Consider the following 10,132-nt stretch of genomic DNA (forward strand, 5'->3'; position numbering starts at 1 on the left):
CCTGCAATCTACACTGTCATTATATTCACCCTCATCATTGTGTACATCTTCCTCAAACAATACTAATTCATCCCTGCTGAAATCCACCATCACAGAAGTCTGTTTACTTTGATGAAATTGACAATAATGGCCTTCCTCGTGGAATTTGTAGTTCATTTTATGGCAGAGCTGTCACGATTTTTGGACAATTATTTTAGAGCAGAGTAAATGTCAAAATGGTATTATTATTATTATTATTATTATCGTTTACTTATAAGGCGCCACAAGGTTTCCACAGCGCCGTACACAGTACATACAATGGACAGTACAGGGAATAACAGAACAAAACAATAAATGAGTAGTACCAAGACTTCAGAGGCTCCAGGCAAGGCAAATATATTGAAGTTGGAGCAGAAGAGAAGGTAGCGAGACAGGGGAGGAGGGCCCTGCTCACACGAGCTTACATCCTATAGGGAGGGTAGACAGATGGCCGGCACAAAGGGAGTCGGAGGAGGGGAGCAAGCGCTCCCCACTACTGAGGAGGAGCGAAGTGAAGAGAGTGAGCATGGAGAGAGGGTTAGGTGGAAGGCTGGTAGGCTTTGCAGAAGAGATGAGTTTTGAGTGCCAGTTTGAAAGAACACAGGTTAGGGGACAAACGGATGGAGTGTGGGAGGTCATTCCAGTGCAGGGGGGCAGTTTAGGAGAATTCTTGAATTCTGGAATGGGATGAGGTGATCAGAGTGGAGGAGAGGCGACGGTCATTGGCCGATCGCAGGGACCGGGCGGGAGTGTGGATGGAGAGGAGATTGGAGATATAAGGGGCAGTGGAGTGGGAGAGTCTTGTAGGTGGGGGTAAAAAGTTTAAAGAGGGCAAATGTTGTGCTGACTCATCTAAATCTCCACTGCGTGTCTTGGGAAAGCATTTTTCCGAGAAGCAGTTGCCAGAGAAACTGAAGGAGGAGACGTAATTACAAGATGTTGATAGCTCTTGGATCCTGGCGAAGCGAATTAAGTCCTAGATCTACAATTACAATATAGTTAGCAGATTCGCTTAATTTAATTTTATCCTTCAATTTCTCTAGCTACTTCTCAAAAAGTATAAATAAGGCAATCACTTGACTCAAGCTAACAATGTCTGCACTCTCTTCACAGGTGACTACTTTGCTGGACTAAAGTACATTCCCCTCAAATTCCAGTCTTCTTGCAGCTGATGCATTCTCCTACATGCTGTTGCAGAATCCCAAAAATGACCATAAATTTTTCGGGACACAGACACCATCTCCTGCATATCATTGTAATTTTTTAAAAAGTTCTGTAACACCAAGTTGATTGTGTGAGCAAAACAGGAAATATGATGGAATTCCCCCCGCTGTAATGCTCTAGCAATATTGGTGGCGTTATCAGAAATCACATATCCTCTGGAGAGTCCAAGCAGGATTAGCCATGTTGCAATGACATGCCTTACTTTTTGTAACAGATTGTCAGCTGTATGCCTCTTAGTGAAGCCGCTGACACACAGAGTAGCCTACTTCTGAAAAATGTGACTTACTTGGGTAAATGCTGCTGCTGTTCCTAATGGTGAAGGCGAATCACTAACCCAATGGGCTGTCACAGTCATATAATCTTTAGTTTGCCCAGTTCCGCTTGTCCCCATTTCTGTGGTTAAGTGTACAGTGGGTAGAATGGCATTTTGTAGCTCAATAATTACATTTTTCCTTCTGGTAGAGTTGAGGAATAGCTTTTTTAGTAAAATGGTGTTGTGATGGAATTTGGTAATAGGAACAGAAGACCTCAAGTAACTGTCTAAAACCAGGTGCATTAATAGTGGATATTGGACGCAGATCTAGTACTAGCATAGTCCCCATGGCGTCTGTGATCCGCTTTGCGATTGGGTGACAGTTTCTTCCTCTAGCAAAGGATTGTTTAACAGTCAATTGTTGTAAACTACTAGTAGTATTCTTCTGGGATGAAGATCGACCCCTGGCAGCAGCAGCAAGACTAACGCTCAATAATTCTTCATTTTTTGGATTTTTGGTCTTAGGCATGACAATAGCCTTTTTCTTATCACTGGCAAGAAATGCTGCAATCTTTGTTTGAAAGTGTCTGAACATAATATTGTGACCTGTTAGGTGGTCAAAATTGACTGCAAATTACTTTAAATTAGTGTTAGTGAGGTTAATAATAATGTAGGATCAAAAAAAGAGCAGAATTATGTGATTTTAGCATATTTTAGCAATTTGTCTAAAAAAATACAGATCCAAAACGAAAACACACGAGGATGGTTTTGCCAAAACCAAAGCCAAAACACAAGTCTAATCCAGATCCAAAACCAAAACTAATTTCAAGTAACTTGCAGTCACTTTTGACCACCTCACAGGTCACATTATTATTTTCATACACTTTTGGACCAATAGTGCAGCGACCTGGCTGGATGGTAAGCGACAGAGCAATGACTCAAACACACGGCAGTTCCTAGCATCTAGGACACATTGGTACACAGCAGTGGCAGAAAAGAAAAGTGGTGCAACATGGAATTGTCCTTGGATCATGAAACCAGTTATGGTTCATTTGATTGTTCCACCTGTTTCTTGGATAAGTGAGGTAATTCTACAGCTAATACATGGCAACGATCACTCCACTTGTTTCTTGGATAAGTGAGGTAATTCTACAGCTAATACATGGCAACGAGCGCTGACCCCCCACCCCGGGATGCATGCTTTTATCGGACACACACCAATCCAGGGTGCCAGACAATGCACTAAAAAGAGCTATTGTAATTCCCAGCAAAAAGCCAGTTCATTGGTGAGCTTCGAATCAGCCCCAATTCCCACAAAATTGTAATCTAATTAGGTACCTTTCATGTAAAGTGCAGATTACAAACAAAACACGTGTGGGAGAATGTGACCTCTTAGAGGCTGACTAATAGACACATAGCCATTGCATAGATGGCTATCCAGGAATATCTGCCTCTCAGGACATTCATGCACTCCCGGAACCTGTGCCAACATGTCCACTGCCCCTTCTGCATCACCAGAAGGGAAACAGCACAGCATATTCTTTGGGACTGCCCCACTGCACAGGCACTGTTGGATGCCTTGGAACATGAACATAAGGACAGTGTGCCCAGAACTTGCCTTTCATACCATTCGGTATTTTATGGATTATTTCCTGGGACCCACATCATTGGGGAAATCCAGGAGGCCTGGAGCCTAATGAACCACTTTCATCATCATCATCATCATCATCATCATGAACCACTTTAAGGACGCTATTTGGCTTGCCAGGAATCGCCTCATCTTGAAAAGGGAGACGATGATCATCCAGGACTGTCGCAGGCTGATCCATAGCCTGTTAAGAGACTATAACACCATTGACAGTCCTGAGGAAGAGGAAGATGATTAATTTTCTGTCTCCCTCTTCCCCTTCTCCCCCTATGTGTCTGTTTATTCAGTATAACACTGTTGAATTTGCCTCCAAATTCAGAAGACAAGCCTGCTTGTCTTCCTATTCATCAGTGACTCTTAGCAATGGAGCACTCGTCTTTGGGTGTATATTAGACCCTACACTTAGTATTGCAAATTAAGAAAAAAAGCCTGCAAGGACTTGTAGATTACTATTTCAGCAATGACCAAATGACCAAAGCAGCTCTTCTATAAAGGTGTATAATAGACCTTTCACTTAGTAGTGCAAATTCAGAAAAAAAGAGTGCAATGACTGGTATATTAGGATTTTAGCAATGACCAAATGACCAACGCAGCTCTTCTATAAAGGTGTATATCAGACCCTACACTTTGTAGTGTAAATTCAGAAAAAAAGAGTGCAATGACTGGTATATTAGGATTTCAGCAATGACAAATTCAGCAATGGAGCTTTCTATAGCGCTGCTACCACCCTCCTCTTTCTCTTCTATCACTTTGCCTGCCAAACTGCTCTATACTCTGTCCTACCCCTTCTCTGTCCCTCTCTCAAATGGCGCTAGATCGCGGTGGAGGGCGGTATTTATAGATTCCAAAACTCGCGAGATCCGGCAATGTCACAATGACCTTTTGCCTCTTTTGGAATCCGAATAGGCGCGAGAGTACCGAGCGACTCAGCTCAGTACTCTGAACCCCAAAGTTTGGGTGGGTTCTGTTTTCACAAAACCGAGTCTGTCCATCTCTAGTTTTTGTACATTGTATTGTACCTTTAATGAGCAAAATAAAAACAAAGGTGAAGTGAAAAAAATATTTTGTAAGAGGCTCGCTGAACAAATTTGTGACTAGTTTGCATATTTGATAAATATATTTTTTTAAATTCATGCTTACTTCAATTTAAAATGTATGAAATATGAACAAATTGAGCTACTGTAGATAGTGAAAAATCCGTTGCATAGACCTCCCCAATATTCACTTCCCAACCATTGAGTTATTTTCAGCAATTCTAGAATACTTTAAATAACCTCTCACCTGCGCTCACAAGTACTCAGATGCCCCCAGGTCTTATGCTCAGTGTAGTACAAGCTTATGGTTTTAACCATAATACGGCAAGGGGATGACAGCAGGAGAAAAAGTCAGGGACAGGCCAAGGTCAGAGGGCACAAGCAGGCAGCGAAGTGAGGTCCGGGCAAAAGGGTCAGGTCTGGCAGAAAGACAAGCTATCCGAGTCACAGGCAGCAGTCAGGGTCACCAGCAGAGAATCACAATCCAATAAACAAGCCAAAGGTCATACACTAAAGGGTCTATCCAGAAGTACAGGAACACAGTACAGCAGCAGGTCAGCAGCCAGGAAACTGAACGCAATAACCGGCAGGGAGGTTAAGCCCCCCCTGCCTTAAATACTGATAGTGGTCAAACAGAAGCAAGCTCCATAAACAGTTAATGGGTCACAGCTGTCACAGGAACAAACCCGAGTAGCAGCTTGCCGTAGTAGAAATAATTATAACACACGCGCCCGGCTGTGTTTACCTGCCAGGACACGTCAGGGACTGGATAAGTGTCCCTTCCGTTGTCCTGGCAATGGCCGGGTTGAGGCGTAAGTGATGTACTGGTCGTCATGACGACAACTGGGATGATGGGCAGGAAGTACAAGCGAGCCGCGGCGGCTCGTAGTAAAGCCGCGGCTCGTGACAGAACCTAAGCATGCCCAACATTTTTAAAAATATGCATACATTCACAAAAGTCTAATTTTATTTAACGCCATATACACAAAGGTATTTTAAGACCACTACAGTTAAAATTACAAAAATTATCTAAAATTGCTGTTCATGCAAGTTAATTGCAGATTTAACACCACCTTTTGGAAATGCAGTGCTAAATAGATCAGTCTTTAGAATGTTATCTTCTATAATTAATGCTAGACTTGTTCACTTTAAATCTGGCATTCCTCCAAAGTCATACAAATAGCCATAGTATATTGTTTGTGAATTTGGCTACTAATGTATCATTTTAATAATTTTAGATATTTAACATCATATTTTCTCAATTCTGACTGAGTAATGTATTAACATATGTTTCAAAATGTGTTAAATACAATGAAAGTTTATAATAAAAAAAATAAAATTATTTTCTAGTTAATTATATTTATTTTTGCAAAAGACCACCAGGTGGCACCTCTGCTTTCAGCTATATATTTCAGGAGTTGTAGTAAAAAAAAAATAATCTCTTAAAACAATTTTTGATCTTCGACAGATGATAAGTGTTCATAATTGTTATGAGTTACTACTGCAAGCTTATCATATCTCTTAAAAGTTATGGTTACTATGTATTATGGCGAACATGATATATGCCAATAATTTATATCAATGATTTGGATTAGTGCATTTCTATAGTTCCTATACAAATATTATTTTGCAAACATCATTTTTAGCTGTAACACAGAGAACACTCATCAAACGAGTAATAATTTGCATCCAGTTACACTATTTGCAAAATATCATTTGTGATAACTATTAAGTTGTTTGAACATGAAATGTGGTAGCTGTAATTTTCAAAACTAATTAAATAAATGAAAATTAATTTGGACTATTGTGGGAAGTAGCCACATTTTCTATTTAAAGGCACAGGTCAGCAGTTTAAAAACTAGTACCACAATTCATAATAATCAATTTCTGTAAATGTTAATAAGTATTAAAAAAAATGAAAAATCTTGCAAACTAAATCTATATCGATATCTATCTATCTATCTATCTATCTATCTATCTATCTATCTATCTATCTATCTATCTATTATAGAGCGGTCCTGATTTGGAGAAATTCGAAAGATCCAAGATTTGGGTTTTCCGAGTGAAACATAGTCATGACTCGGTTTTGCACGCAATTTCGTATCTCAAAAACAAGGCAAAATGTCATTTCTGGGAGAAAATATCGATGCAAAACTCATGAGAGTTTCTACACATTTCTACACATGTGTGGTCACTTGGTGTGGCTTGTCTTTTACATCCTATAGGGGTCCATTATTTGTATTCTGGATTTGAGACTTTTTTTGGGACCATTCCTTGAGGATCACAGATAAGCCTTACTTTATTTTTATATTATACACTCAGGCCCGGCGCTCCCATTAGGCAAGGTTAGGTAGTTGCCGGGCTCTGGAGGGCGCCACAGAATTAAAATTACTTTAAAACTCTGCGGCGACCGCTGACCATACCTTCCACGGCCGCCGCACAGCTTCAGATTAATCCACGGGGAGGGGGAAGGGGCTATGGATCACCACCGCCGCCCTCCCCTCAAACAACTGATGGGGCGCTCCGTCCCCTCCCCTCCACTCCCTGACTGTGGGGCGTGACATCATTATCATCAGCAGTGTCAGTGAGTGGTGGAGAGGAGACGGAGCAGAGAGGAGCAGCTTTATGGAGGCAAGTTAAGGTAAGGAAAGGGGGGGGCGCGGATTTTGAAAGTGTGGGGGGGGGGGGGCGCGGATTTTGAAAGTGTGCCTGGGAGGGGCAGATTTTGAAAGTGTGCCTAGGGCGCAAAGGACCATAGCACCGGCCCTGTATACACTGTTTATATTAAATTTACACACAAACCTGCGATCCCCTGTTCCGAAATTCTGTTGTCCTGCTGCCTCAAGCTGCCTGCTACCTCCGTCTCCGTTTTACTGATGCCCTCGCCCAACATGTTGCCTCTGGACAGCCTTGTCTCTCCATGCTCAGAGACCTGATGGTCTCTGACTATACAGGCTGCGACTTGGGCCTAGCCTACACTAATCTCCTCCACCTTACTCCCCAGCCTGGTTCCGTACCATGCCTGTTTGCCTCTTCATCGGATGTCCCACTGACTCCCGGATGCATCAGTGAGTCTGCTGCTCAGTTTTTCAACTCAGTTCCTACGCCATGGCCTTCACCACCGGACTCCTCCCCCCCTCATCTCTGATGTATCTGATTGCCTTTCTGACATCTCCTCTTGGCTGTCCTCATGTTTTCTTAAAATTAACATAGCCAAAACTGAACTGGTTATCTTCCGTCTTTATAACTTCATCCCACCTTGATCTCTCTATAACTGGTAACAATACTACCATCTCTTCTGTTCACCAACTCCACTGCCTCGGAGTCATCCTCAACTCCTCTTTCTCTTTTGCCCTCCACATTCAAGCTCTTGCCCTTTCCTTTTGCTTCCAACTACGCAACATCACCCTCAACCGGACGGACCTTCTTATCTCAGGATGCCACCAAAACCATCATCCACGCACTTATCATATTCCATCTTGATTATTGTAACCTTGTTTTCACCAGTCTCTCCCATTCCCACTACACCCCCTTCCTTCTATATTCAAAGCGGCTGCGAGACTTATCTTCCTCTCATGCTACTCTTCTTCTGCCTCCCCTCTCTGCCTTGCCTTACACTGGCTCCCATTCCCCTACAGAATTCTTTTCAAACTCCTCACCCTCACCTACAAGGCCCTCTCCCACTCCATTACCCCATATGTCTCCAACCTCCTATCCATTCACACTCCCGCCCGTTTCCTGCGATTGGCCAATGACTGTCGCCTCTCCTCCACTCTGATTAATTCCTTCCATGCCAGAATTCAAGATTTCTCCCAGTCTGCCCCCTCCACAAGAACGATCTCCCATGCTCTATCCGACTGTCCAATAATCTGTACACCTTCAAATGTGCAGTTAAAACTCATCTGTTCCTCAAATCCTACCAGCCATCCACCTAATCTTCTCCATGCTTGACCTCCTCACCTTCCTCTTCCCCTGTCCCTCTATATGCTCCATCTGATCCCTTCCACTGGCTCTCCTTTGTGCCTGCTATCTGTTTACCCTACCTTTAGTATGCAAGCTCTTATGAGCAGGGCCATCCTCTCTTCTGTCTCTATACTATTTCTTCTCCTCCAACTTCACTGTACTAGCTATGCTTTGAACTATTGGAGTCTTGGTTTTATTCCTTTATTGCTCTGTACTGTTTACCCTGTATGGTAAACTATTTGTATTCTTCTGTACAAAGGAAATCTTGTGTCTTATGAATAAAGAATTAAAGAATAACAATATTAATAATTGTCACGAATCACCCTACGAGTTGAGTTATCAGAACCTGTTGTTGACGAGAGCTTCACGTATAGCAACCCCCTTTCCCATAGAACCAGATATGTTCACCGGTACTGGGCTGTCCCCAGGACTTATTCTCGCGTAGTTATAACTCAACTCTGGTGGGTAGGCACCACAGAGGACTTGACAGTGGGATGCTGAGCAGGCATAATCCTGGACCAGATAAAAGCAGGAACACTGAGTTAGCAACAGAATGCAGTACCGACTTCCACCAGTATAACAGATTGACAGTGTGGAGTAGAGGTGTAGTACCAGCTGTGGCCTGAGTGAGATGAGCTAGAGAGCAGCACAGTGACAGGAAAAATGCCAGAGCAAGATAGAGCAGTAAATCTGTACTGTGAAACAATGCAGCCACAGGTGAGTCTGATTTAGCGAATAGCTGGCACCACGATCCTATGGATGGGAGGAGATCTCAGATGAAAATTTAGAGTCCGAATTCAAGTAGAAGTCAGGGCCACGAGCAAGCAAGCAAGGTCGGTATCCAGGCAGAGGTCAGGACGGGTATCAATCAGGAAACTGTCAGACTAATCACAGAACCAAAAGCACAGAGAAGCAAGCGTGTGAACGCTATAATCTGCAAAGGCAGAGTGAAGCTGACAGGTATTTAAACCAGTAGTAGCCAATCAGGGCAGGTGTCAGATAGAGCTGCAGGTGAGAGGAGTTCAGGTGATCACACTCAGGCTGAAAACAACACTGCAGCAGCCAAAAAGAAAAAAGCAGTTACCTGCTGTTCCTAACATTACCCCCCACCCTTAACGAGAGGTTAAGGAACCCCTTAATCTAGGCTTATCTGGAAACTTCTGATGAAAAGTTCTTAAGTCATTGGCATGAAAGTCCCTGGCAGGTATCCAAGATCTTTCTTCAGGACCATACCCTTTCCAGTGAACAAAATAGTGGAGTTGGCGTTGTACCCATTTGGAATCAAGAATTTTTTCAATCACATATTCCATGTGACCATCTACTATCACTGGGGCAGGTTTCCTTTGCTGTTTCCTGGGAAACCTCCAGGATGGTTGAGCTGGCTTCAATAAGGATGCATGGAACATACGGCGTATCCTCAAAGAGTTGGGCAGTTCCAACTGAAAAGCAACAGGATTAATCTTCCTGATGATGTTAAATGGAACAATATATCTTGGTCCGAACTTAAAGGAAGGCTGGTGGAGCTTGATGTTCTTAGTGGAGAGCCATACTCTGTCCCTTTCTTTGAACTTACAAGGACATCTGAAGCAATCCTTAAATAACTTGACTTAAGAGTCAGCTTGCTTCAATGAGAAGTTTATCTTTTTCCATATTCACTTCAGAGAATGAGCAATGTGTCCGATCTCATGATGGGTGGGTGATATGATGTCAGAAAATGAAACAGACTTGGGAAGTCTCCCATAAATGCAGAGAAATGGGGCATAACCAGAGAAAGATTGGGGTGAATTATTGTAAGCAAATTCCGCCCATGGCAGGTATTCTACCCAGTTGTCATGTAATTCAGAGATGTAGCATCTTAAATATTGTTCCAAAGACTGGTTTACCCTTTCCGTCTGTCCATTAGTTTGCGGGTGATAGGCTGATGAAAAACTTAGTTGAATGTCAAGCAAGGCACAAAATGGTTTCCAGAACTGGGCCACAAATTGAGTTCCT

The sequence above is a fragment of the Mixophyes fleayi genome, chromosome 4 (genome assembly GCF_038048845.1).
Source record: "Mixophyes fleayi isolate aMixFle1 chromosome 4, aMixFle1.hap1, whole genome shotgun sequence".
Taxonomy (NCBI): domain Eukaryota; kingdom Metazoa; phylum Chordata; class Amphibia; order Anura; family Limnodynastidae; genus Mixophyes; species Mixophyes fleayi.